The sequence below is a fragment of the Triticum aestivum genome, chromosome 5D, assembly GCF_018294505.1.
Source record: "Triticum aestivum cultivar Chinese Spring chromosome 5D, IWGSC CS RefSeq v2.1, whole genome shotgun sequence".
Lineage (NCBI taxonomy): Eukaryota > Viridiplantae > Streptophyta > Magnoliopsida > Poales > Poaceae > Triticum > Triticum aestivum.
Window position 1 is genome coordinate 67,405,363 of NC_057808.1, and position 13,138 is coordinate 67,418,500.

Genomic DNA, 13,138 nt, shown 5'->3' on the forward strand with positions numbered 1-13,138 from the left:
GTCGGCACGCCTAAAAAAGCTAGCGACGATGACAAAGAAGATCCAGTTGCGAATAAACCTTCTGAGACACAGCCCAAGCGCCGGCGCCCTAAACGCCGTTCTAAGCCTCGTCGCTCAAAAGATGGCAACACTGGCACCGGAGAAAATAGTACTCCGGGCGACGCCGAAAACTATGAAGACCCTGTTGGAGCAGCATCCGAACAGGAGAAACAAGACAACGGGCAAGTTAACCCTGATAAACAGGCCATGCCCAATGACCCGAATGATGATAGTTATCGTCTAGTCTCCGAGGATGAGGAGAGCCTCGGCAGCGAGGATTTCATCGTGCCTGAGGCGCCCCTCGAGCAGGAGCGCTTCAAGCGCCAGCTAATAGCTACTGCTAGAAGCCTGAAGAAAAATGAGCAGCAGCTCCAAGCCGATCAAGACCTACTCACTGACAGATGGACCGATGTCCTGGCAGCCGAAGAATACGGCCTCAAGCGCCCAGCCAAGAGTTACCCAAAGCGCAGACTGCTACCTCGGTTCGATGAGGAGGCACCAGATCCCGTACCCCCCTCGCGCAATGCAGAACGACCACCACGTGGTCGGGATAGTGCGGTAGACCGACCACCTCGTGGTCGGGATAAAACGGCAACTCAGGCCGAACAACAGCCCGCCCCACCGCCTCGTAAAAACAGAGACAGAACAACTCGGGACCATACATACGACCTTCGACAGGACCTGGACAATAGAGCAGGACACACCAGATCAATCTACGGATCGCGAGGACGCTTCCCTACTTGGGATGACGACTACCTATTCGGACGTGAGAAACCTACTCACACCCGGGCCGATAACCGCAGACGGACTTCATCGGAGGTGCGCCGTGACGTGGCCCGATATAGAGGCACCGCACACCCCCTCTGCTTCACAGACGAAGTACTGGATCACGAATTCCCCGAGGGGTTCAAGCCCGTCAACATTGAATCGTACGACGGAACAACCGATCCCGCAGTGTGGATCGAAGATTTTATTCTCCACATCCATATGGCTCGCGGAGATGACTCCACGCCATCAAATACCTCCCACTAAAATTAGAAGGGCCAGCTAGACACTGGTTAAATAGCCTGCCTGAAAATTCCATCGGCAGCTGGGAGGACTTGGAAGAAGCTTTTCTTGAAAACTTCCAAGGTACTTATGTCCAGCCACCAGATGCCGATGACTTAAGTCATATAGTCCAACAACCCGGAGAATCAGCCAGAAAATTCTGGACTAGGTTCCTAACCAAAAAGAACCAGATCGTTGACTGTCCGGATGCCGAAGCCCCAGCAGCCTCAAACACAGCATCCATGACGAATGGCTCGCCCGCCACCTCGGCCAAGAAAAGCCGAAATCCATGGCAGCCCTCACAGCACTCATGACCCGCTTTTGCGCGGGTGAAGACAGCTGGCTGGCTCGTAGCGAAAACATAGCCAGCGAGGCAGGCCCCTCCGAGGCCAAGAACAGCACTGGCAAGCTCCGGCGCAATAGACACAAACGCCGAAGCAATGGCGATAACACCGATGACACCACAGTTAACGCCGGATTCAGCGGCTCCAAGTCCGGCCAGCGGAAGAAGCCCTACAAAAGGAACAATGAGGGACCATCCAGCCTGGACCACATTCTCGATCGTCCGTGCCAGATACATGGCACCCCAGACAAACAAGCCAATCATACCAACAGAGATTGTTGGATTTTCAAACAGGCTGGCAAGTTAAATGCCGAGAACAAAGAAAAGGGATCACAAAGTGAGGACGAGGGCGAAGAGCCCCGGCAGCCGCACACTGGGGGGCCAAAGAAATTTCCCCCTCAAGTCAAAACGGTGAACATGATATACGCTACACACATCCCCAAAAGGGAACGCAAGCGAGCACTCAGGGACGTCTACGCGGTACAGCCAGTCGCCCCAAAATTCAATCTGTGGTCATCATTTCCGATCACCTTCGATCGTCGAGATCACCCAACTAGTATCCACCATGGCGGTTCGGCCGCACTGGTCCTCGACCCAATCATCGACAGATTTCACCTAACACGAGTCCTAATGGACGGCGGAAGCAGCCTCAACCTGCTCTATTAGGATACAGTGCGGAAAATGGGCATTAATCCCTCACAAATCAAACCCACAAGGACTACCTTTAAAGGAGTCATACCAGGCGTAGAAGCCCGTTGTACGGGGTCAATCACGCTGGAGGTGGTCTTCGGTTCTCCGGAGAACTTCCGAAGCGAAGAGTTAATCTTCGATATCATCCCTTTCCGCACCGGCAACCACGCACTGCTCAGACGAATCGCGTTTGCTAGATTCAACGCACTGACACACTATGCTTATCACAAGCTCAAGATGCCCGGTCCACGCGGTGTCATAACAGTCAATGGCAACACTGGACGCTCCCTCCGAACAGAGGAGCACACAGCCGTCCTAGCAGCAGAGGTACAGAGCGGCCTCCTCAAGCAGAACCGCAATCCGGCTGCCGAGCCCCTGGACACCACCAAGAGCGTCTGGACCACACTGCAACAGGACGGTTCGGCTCGTCAAGAGCTCGATTAGCAATTCGGCCTCCGTCCCAGTCCCGATGAGTTAGTGGCATTCGTACCACGCGTACATAATTACGCACTCAAAATTCCATGGGCATCGACGGAGGCACAAGCTAGCCTGGGATCTACAGTTCGGCCAGACCGATCCCGGACACACATATTACTTTACTATTTCCTTTTCCCTTAGGTTTCTTTTATGCGGGCCTCCTTCGACGGCCTGATTACTGGTCCTGTCAAAGGATAAGTACACCAGATGGGCACAGAGCACAGGTATACCGGGGAAGCCCTAGAGGACAATCCAGCGATCACTCTACCTCTTTCTTTCAGTACCCAACTGCAGCTCTCCTTTGGTTGTGGCATGTCAAATAGCCGGTTGCCTATTACACTATTCTGTATCGATGTGCTTTGACGCATTAATCCAACTATAATGGAAACAGTTCATGGTCCAAGTTCAAAGGCCCTAGATACTATCTCTGTTTTCCTTTAATTACTTATTTTCTAGCATCCGTACATTTCTGGTACGTTTCATATTCGCCAGGGGCTCCTCATCGCCCCATAACACGGCAACAAAGTCCGAACACTTCTTATAGAAAAATTCGGCACCCCGAATTTAGCATTATATGCATTGGCTCCGAATCATGTCTTTGGTCAATAGTTGGGTTGCCCGGCTCCTGTGCTTGCTACCCTAAGTTCCGCTACATCGGCTAGGGTAGTAAAGGGAGAACTACTGCGATTGTGCCCTGGTCTAAACCGGATGAGCACCTCAGTAGAGAAAGCCGAAAACTGACTGTCATGATGCAGCGAGAGCCGGTCAGCTGTTCGAGGGTTACAAATCGCTGGAGATTTTTTCCGCATTATGTGAAGGATCGGTACTTCCCGATCAGACGCTGACAGCACCCTGGTTCGTATACCAGGGGCTGCGCCCATGTTTTATTATAAAACTCCTATGGCTAAGTGAGGGCATTTAAGCCGCATAGTCTGATTGCCTGGTTCGTTGCGCTAAACAACTCCTTCAAGGACCAGATAATTGGATCAAGATTGTTTAGATTACATCCCGAACACCTCCATACTACCTACGTGAGGGCAGAAGCCAACGACTGGCCAACCCTCAAAATTCCATACACCACGGCCGCACAGGAGGAAACAATCAAAACATAATAAACATTATATTACAAACCGACTTTGTTTCAATCATACAAAGCAAAGACAACACGAATGTACTCATTCGAAAATGATGTCCTGCCTGCACTACGCTGTCGCAAGTCGAGACCCTTCTAGGACATCCACAAAATATCTCCCGGGTGTGCAGTGCTCCTTGCCCTCTGGCGGCCCTCTGGCCACTTCAACATCGTCCATCTTCGCCCACCACATCTTGCAACGGGCGAAGACCATGCGGGCACCTTCGATGCAGACTGATCGCTTGATGGTGCCCAGCCGTGGACAGGCTTCCACCAGCCTCCTCACGAGTCCGAAGTAGTTGTCGGGCATAGCTTCGGCTGGCCACAGCCGGATTATCAAATCCTTCATGGCTAGTTTGGCCACCCTATGCAGCCCCACCAACTGTTTCAGCTGGTCGGTAAAGAGCACCGGATGCTCTGGCACAGCATACTGCAACTAGAACGGCTTCTCCATGGAGCTCCCTTCTCTGGCTTGGAAGAACTCCGCAGCATCGGACACGCTGCGTGGTAGATCCGCAAACGCCCTTGGGCAACTCTGAATCCGGGTTAGTAAAAGGTACTTCCTCTCCGCATACTTGCTTTGCGTGTTAAATGCCTTACATGCTGCGATCTTCTTGGCCTCCTGGATCTCCTGGAGAGCGTCCCGGGCCTCATTATGTGCAGTCTCCGCACCCTGGCGAACCTTGGTAAGTTCGGTCTCTTGAACCGACGCCTCGCGCTCCAAGGCTTCGCACTTCTTCACCGCGTCCTGGAGCTCCTGCTGGACCTCCTTGACCCGGGCCTTGAGCTTTTTACGGGCGTCTTGCTGTTGGACAGCCTTCCCCTCGGCTTCACCCAGGGCCTTTTTTAGGGCCTCGACCTTGGTCGCAGCTCCTGCACATATTACGACACCACGGTCAATATACAGCACTTATTCTTTCCGAATATACAGCAAGTCGTCACTCACCTTGCTTCTCCTGGAGCCGAATCTTCACCTCGCCGAGCTCGTTCTCGGTCCGCTCCAGCCTCTACTTTAGTTCAGAGACTTCGGCAGCATGCGAGATTGCGGCCAACAGCGACGCCTGCTTATTCATACATATTAAGTTAGTCTCCTATAACAAAGGATTGATCCTCTGTCCGTTTCTTCTCGCCGAACACCAGACAGTGTCTCAGGGGCTACTGTCTACATGGGGTTTTTCTCTTTCTATGTCACTTACCTCAAAACCTGTCAACAGGTTGCTGCAGGCTTCGTTCAGTCCACTCTTGGCGGACTGAACCTTCTCGATCACCGCACCCATGAGGACACGGTGCTCGTCCACAACGGAGGTGCCTCGTAGCGCCTCCATCAGGTTATCTGGCGCCCCTGGTTGGACAGGGGCCACCGGTGCAATCGGCGCACCTCCCTCCTTCGAAGGGGGCTGCTCGCCCGACTCCGGAGTCGTATTCGGCTGAGGGTCTTCGCCAGTCTCCATGGGGATCTGCTCCCCCACGTGTCCGGCAGCGGAGGTCTCGCCTTGTGGCGCCTCACGGACAGCGTCCTGGGCCTCTCCCTGGCTCGGAGTGGTCCTCCGGGACAACACTTCGGTGTCGTCCCTGGCCCCGGGGGAATAAGCGGGCGGCGGCGACATGCTGGCCATTTTCGCCGGATCCAACAAGCCTCCAGATGAGGACTGCTGGATGTGGTCACAGGTCGGACTGCAATAGCACAGTTAAACATATCAGGATGACAAAGAGAAAAGGCTGGATATACGGGCATGTACGAGTCACGACACTTACGATGCGGCATGGGGCTTAGTGCGGGGGCGTCGTTCTGGACTGTTGTAAACGTCCCACGCGGTGTTGACCGTGGGGACGCCCTTCCCCTTCATGGGCGTTTCCGCCTCCAGATGCGCGGAAGCCGCCCTCTTCTTCTTCTTTCTCTCCTCAGGGGGAGGGTTGTTCTCCTCCTCCTCCTCTTCCTCGTCATTGTCCTCAGGGATAGAGGAATGGGCTTCTTCGTCTTCGGACGTCACGTCCGAAGTACCCTTGCGGCGGGGGCCACTCTTGGCCCCCTTGGCCTTTTTCTTGGCCTTCTTCTCCGGCGCCTTATAGGGTGCCGACGCCAGCATCTTCGCCAGACGCGGGATGACCGGTTCTTCGAGCAACGGAGCCGGACACTGGATTCGCTTCGCCCTCTCCATCCAGTCCTAAAAAGCAATAATAAAAGCTCAGGCATCATCTGAAACAAACAAGTAGGGGATACGTTAAAAATAACATACCTCGCTGGCGAGGTGTTTAACATCGTGCCCGCGGTCTGAACCTACGGCCGACGGTTTCTCGTTTCCCTTAAAGAGCAACTTCCAGGCTCCTTCGTGAGTAGTCTCGAAGAGCCTCGCCAGGGTCTGGTGCTTCTTCGGATTGAACTCCCACAGAGGGCGGCTTCGGTGCTGACACGGGAGAATCCGGCGAACTAGCATCACCTGGATTACGTCAACAAGCTTGACGTTTTTGGTTACCATGCTTTGAACACGCGTCTGCAGCGCTATCAGCTCATCAGACGAACACCAGTCCGGACTCTTCTCGACCCAGGAGGTGAGTCGCATGGGAGCACCGGAGCGGAATTCGGCAGCGGCGGCCCAGGTGGTGCTGTGGGGTTCTGTGATATAGAACCACTGTTTCTGCCACTCCTTTACTGTCTCCACGAAAGTGCCTTTTTGCCAGGAGACGTTGGACAGCTTACTCACCATGGCTCCTCCGCACTCCGCATGCTGGCCATCCACCACCTTCGGCTTTACGTTGAAGACTTTGAGCCACAGCCCGAAGTGGGATTGGATGCGGAGGAAGGCATCACACACGATGATAAACGCCGAGATGTTGAGGAAGGAATTTGGGGACAGATCATGGAAATATATCCCGTAATAATACATCATCCCGCGGACGAAAGGGTGGAGCGGGAACCCTAGCCCGCAGAAGAAATGGGGGATGAATACTACCCTCTCGGTGGGCTTCGGCGTGGGGACGGCTTGTCCCTCGGCCGGCAGACGGTGGGTGATCTCCTTCGCCAAATATCCAGCCGCCCGAAGCTCAGTAATGTCCTCCTCCTTGACGGAGGAGACCATCCACTTGCCCTAACCTCCGGATCCGGACATGGTTGAGTGCTAGCTTGAGTGGAAAGGAGATGAGAACTTGGGCGCTGGAGCTCGAGATTGGAAGGGCGGAGATAGAGAGAGGGCGTGAGAGAGGAAGAGGGAGTCATTATCCCCTTATAAAGGTAGTGAATATTGAGCGCCTCCTCACTCGCCTTAAGGTTCGCCTATTCCCAAGGGTTGTATAAACAGCACGGTTGGGTTACCCATGCCCGCATTGATGAGAATCCCGCGATAAGGGGACACGATCTCTGCTTTGACAAAACGTGCCAATAGCAACCGCGTCTTGGGACGTGGGGCGTCGAATACAAAAGCGGTTTGGAATTATGACCGGTCAGACGCAATGTCGTGCTAAAAAAAGTTGTCAGCGGATGGAACTCGTGTAAAATTGTATTCTCTCTGCGGTTGTGTATGGTGTGTGTGACAGGTCCGGATACTATCATTGCATCCGGAGACTATCTTGGAGTTCAGAAAAAAGGGAACCCGCCTTGCAATGCCGAAGACAATCTGCGCGCCAGACTCCTCGTCATTGAAGCCAGGTTCAGGGGTTACTGAGGGAGTCCTGGACTAAGGGGTCCTCGGGTGTCCGGCCTGTTATCCATGGGCCGGACTGATGGGCTGTGAAGACATGAAGGCCGAAGACTGTACCCGTATCCGGATTGGACTCTCCTTGGCGTGGAAGGCAAGCTTGGCGACCAACTATGAAGATTCCTTCTTATGCAACCGACTCTCTGTAACCCTAGATCCCTCTGGTGTTTATATAAACCGGAGGGCGTAGTCCGGATAGGATATATTCATTACGATAGTCATACAGGCTAGACTTCTAGGGTTTAGCCATTACGATCTCGTGGTAGATCAACTCTTGTAATCCTCATATTCATCAAGATCAATCAAGCAGGAAGTAGGGTATAACCTCCATAGAGAGGGCCCGAACCTGGGTAAACATCGTGTCCCCCATCTCCTGTTACTATCGATCCTAGACGCACAATTCGGGACCCCCTACCCGAGTTCCGCCGGTTTTGACACCAACAGTGGGCGCGAGCGATTTCAGGCGAGGAGGGCGTGTTCTCAAATATAGTGGGCGCGAGCGATTTCGGGCGAGGAGCGCATGTTTTGAAATAGTAGGTGTGACCTATTTCGGGCGAGGAGAGGGTGTTTTGCCGACCATGGTTTATGAATTATTCGGCACATGTCATTTTGGCTGAGGAGAAGGCGCGCTTGGATGAAGTTACGAACCTACCCTCGATGTACAACGGGCCAATTGATGTGTGTCCCAAATAGGCCAGTAATTTCGCGTCTCCCATTTATTTGCTCGGGCGAATTCCACCGAGCAGAGGGTGTTTAATGGTTCGTTCAAATTTTGGGAGAACGAGCATCCACGTCCACCTTACCAAGTCGTTTTGAATCAAATTTTGAAATATTAGCTTGCCACTTCTTTTTTAGATGGAGAGATGATGCTCGGGAGTAATGTGTTTTTACATGCCCGTTGCTAGCGATTTACTATATGACAAATAGTTGACCCACTCAAAAACGGGAATCAAACCCAAAATGAAATATCTCGATTCAATGAAATAGCTCGTTCACCAGGTCAAAATAGTGAACTAAATCCAAAATTGAACACCTCAATCGAGTAGCAAGTTGTATAGTATTATAGTACTCCATGAACATGTTGAAAGTCAAATTAATGAACTTGTTTGATATATGCATATCTCTGTTCATGTGTGGATTGCAGACAACATGTTCTCCAATTTAAATATTTGAATGCAAGTATATATCGAAACATGGTTTATATCAGTCTTTGATGCCTAAAACGTGTCCTCCCCCTCTTCCGGACTCCTGCTCTCTCTCTCTCTCTCTCTCGCAGACAATCTTCAATTTTGTCGCACGCATCCAACACACAAACCTTTTTGGTCCCTATCCCTCTCTATCTCTCTCTTTGTGTGTGTGGGGGGGTCTTTCTAATTCGCATGCATATATACTCCATCTATAGGTCTCTCTCACACACTATGTATGATTCTCTAGTCCAAGCTAAATATCTTGGGTGCACTCATCGTACGCACACAAATTCCTTGGCTCGTTGCCCGTAACTCTCTCACGCACCACTCTATCATCTCGGAGCTCTTCCCTCTCTATCTCAAACTCTCCATCTACCTGGGTCACACATACACATGCATATCTCACTCGCACTCGATAGACCCATGTAAAACTCTATCTCTCTCCCTCGTTCTCTCTCCATCTCACACGTACACACACACAATCTCATGCCTAGCCAAGTATGATGGTCTCTCACTCAAATGTAGGCACACGCGGTCCCCCCTATATGTGTATGACTAGCTAATCTTAGTCTGCACACAAACATGTGCATGGTCTATCTCGATTTCTCTCGGGGCATCTTTCTATCGCGCACGCACCTCCCCCGATCTCCCACCCATATAGTCACCTCACGATCTCGAGGGGATCTCTCTATCAGAAACACACCCTCTCTCCCTCCCCATGCGTCCATGTTCTCCATGTGTCCCTCTCGACCTTTGTTCCTTGTTGGACAGACCTCTATTGGACATGTGTTATAGGGGTGTCTCTCTCCATTGCAAACAATCACGCACTAGCTATCTTCGTGTATCTCCTCACCTCGCTATTCTATCTCGGAGATGCATGCGTGATATGTTTGCATAAGAAACGAAAAAACACACACTCTCTAATTTATCGTTTGTTGTCCCTTTATCTTTCACACACATACTCTTTTTGCACACTCACTCATTCTCCTTCAGACGCACTTGATCTCTCTCGACTTAGGCACTCTCTTCGGTCCATAGCATATAGATTTATTGAAAAGTCAAACATCACAAAGTTGGACCATGTACGTGGAGAAAAACATTTACATCTAGAACGGCAAACATATACCATTAGATTCATCATGAAATGTAGTTTCGTATGATGTATCTTTGGTATTCTAGATATAAATAACATTTGCATAAACCTGATAAAAGTTTCCAAAGTTTGACTTCTAAAAAATTTACACGCACTGCATTATCGAGCGGATGGAATATCTCTTTCCCCCTCTTGGCTATCTGACACACCACTCAGCCTTATCGGGGCTCCTCTATCTCTCTCAAACTTCATATCTCCCTGGTTCACACATACACATGTCTCGCTCGCGCTACATATAGACCCATCCAACACTCTCCGCCCTTGTTCTCTCTCTATGTGACACGCACCCCCCTAAGTACCATAATCCCTCACTCCATCATAGGCGCACGCACTCCCCCCCCTAAGTATGATTGTCTCTCACTATCCATCTGGAACACACGTATTGTCTCCTTCCATCCATACATCTATCTCGGGGTATCTTCTATCACGCACACACCTTGTCACTCGATATCCCACCCATGTAGTCCCATCACGATCTCCAAGGGATCTCTTTATGACAAACATACACTCTCTCCTCCCCATGTCTGCATTTTCTCCGTACGTCTCTCTCGGCCTCTCTCCCTTGTTTGTCAGACCCCTCTTGGCCACGTGCTATAGGGGTCTTTCTCTCTCGGTTGCACACAACCACACACTATCTCCTCACCTTGCTTCCGTTGTCGAAGATGCATGAGTGATATGTTTGCATAAGACACACACGCCTTTTCTCTACTTTTATCGTGTGTTGTCCATGTCTCTTTCACACACGCACACACACTTTTTCACTCACTCTTTCTATTTCACTCTCTCTCTCTCTCTCTCTCTCGTTAGGGACTCTCTCACGTCCATAAGCATATGGATGTTTTGAAAAGTCAAACCTCATAAAAGTTTGACCAGGTATATGTGGAGAAAAACATTTACATCTCGAACGATCATTAGATTCATCACAACATGTACTTACTTCATACTATCATTTATCTTTGGTATTGTAGATATAAGTAATTTCTTTATAAACTTGGTCAAAGTTTCAAAAGTTTGACTTAAAAAAAATGTTGGCACTACATTATCGAACAGAGGGAGTAGCTCTTTCTCTCTCTCTTCTATCTCTCATGGGCCTCCCCTCTCACTCGAACTCTCTATACCGACGGATTATACGCTCATTGTGTCAGTGCATAGCTCCGTATATTCTTTAGTTGACCAATCAACCAGTCCACATGCTGCCTTGTCAGCTCGTGTTCTCTATCTTCGTGTGCTGGCCCATGTGGCAGTGGGTGAAAATAAGTAAACTAGAGGCCCATCTGACACGCGGTGAAGTAAACAAAGTTGAAACCACTCGGGGTAGCACCCCGCACGCTAGTAAATTGAGGGCGCATTGAGGACACACTTCTTCCACGTGAAGGACGCACTCGCGCACAATTCACCACTGCATGGCGGCATGCACAAAAGGACGCACTCGCGCACACCCAGCAGGCCAGCACACAACACACACCAGCACACATGTACACCAGCGTCGCCGCCGGTTGAGATGGACGGCAAGGCAGCCAACAAGCGGAGGGGACTCGAGCCAAAACTGCATCCGGCGAGCCTGGACTTCATCAGCAGCCTTCCCGACGACATGCTGCTCGTCATCATCGGCCCCCTCCCCACCAAATCTGCCGTGCGGACCGCCCTGCTCTCCCGGCGGTGGCGCCCCCTCTGGCGCCGCGTCCCCCTCAACCTCACTGTCGACAGCTGCCTCTGCGACGGGGATTGCAAACGCATGGCCGCAGTCTCCAAGATCCTTTCATCGCACCCTGGGCCAGCCAGACGCCTTGACACACTACAAAAAAAAGACACTTCCGTGATGATACGTGTTTGTCACAGTAGGTCACGTTTTCTGTCATGCATGTACATCCATGACAAATTTATGACAGAATCAAGATAGTCATACCTGTGCTGTCGTAGAAGTGTTCCATGACATTACCAAAATTATCATCACGGAAGTGTCCACTTCCTTGACGATAAATCGCGCGTCACAGAAGTGCTTTCGTCAAGGGTGACCGACACGTGGCATCCATCCTAACGGAACGTTGTTAAGCTATCGGGTCCAGTTTTGGATCCGATAACTCGTTAACAACCCGGACCAATGGGGATTTTCCACGTGTAAAATCATCATTGGCCGGAGGAAACACATGTTGCCTCACCGTTGGGACAGATGTCATCCACTCATTGGACAGGAGGCGCCTATGATAGGTCGACACGTGGCACGGCCCAACAGTTGCCCATTCCGATGAAAAAGGATGGCCCAGTAAAAAATAGCAGGCCGGCCCATATAAGGCCTACTTGTGTCAGGTCCATTTAAGCCCACGGCCCATACGAGATGTGCCAATTCGGCCCGTCAACGGCCCATTAAAGAATTGACACCATTGCAACGCATCGTCGGTTCGAGCCCGTTAACAGCCTGCTATATATTTGGGCTCAATATCGGCCCGATGAGATTTCGGCCTGTTAACGGCCCATTTAATGGATGGGCCAATTTTCATGATGTACATCTTTCGGCCTTTTAGCGACCCGTTTAAATATTGGGCTAATTTCCGGCCCAGTGTGTCTTTCAGCCTGTTGACGGCCCATAAAGCAGTTGTGCCATTTGTAGTCGGACCTGAGTTTCGGCCTTTTAGCGACCCATTTAAGTGTTGGGCCAATTTCCGGCCCGGTGTGTCTTTCAGCCTAGTGACGGCCCATATATCTGTTGGGCCATTTGTAGTCGGACCTGAGTTTTGGCCTTTTAGCGACCCATTTAAGTGTTGGGCCAATTCCCGGCCCTGTGTGCCTTTCAGCCTGTTAACGGACCATAAATTAGTTGGGCCATTTGTAGTCGGACCTGAGTTTTGGCCTTTTAACGGCCCATGCCCTTCATGGTCCAATACCAGCCCGGTTTCTCTTTCGGCCTGCTAAAGGCCCACAACAAAGTTGGGCCATTTACAATACGACCTGACTTTCGGCCTCTTAGCGGCCCATGCTCTACATGGTCCAGTACAAGCCCGCTGTCTCTTTCGGCCTGCTAAAGGCCCACAGTATAGTTGGGCCATATGTAGCCCGAACTTAGTAACGGTCTGTTAACGGCCCGTGAAATCAATTGGGCCCACCTGTTGCCCGCTTCGATGTCAGCCTGTTAACGACCCGGGAGTTAAGAGGGCCGACCATTAACTTTCGGCCTGGTAACGGCCCATTAACTTAATGGGCCCACTAAAGTTCGTACATGTCTTTAGGCCAAATTAGATAATTTGAGCACATTACGACGAGCAATTATGCACAGGACCAAAACCGATCAAGCAAAGGTACGGCATACAGGGGAAAACGTTGCACATCCAGCATATATTACAGGAAATTACATCCACTGGGCAATCAAAGATTGATGCCAGT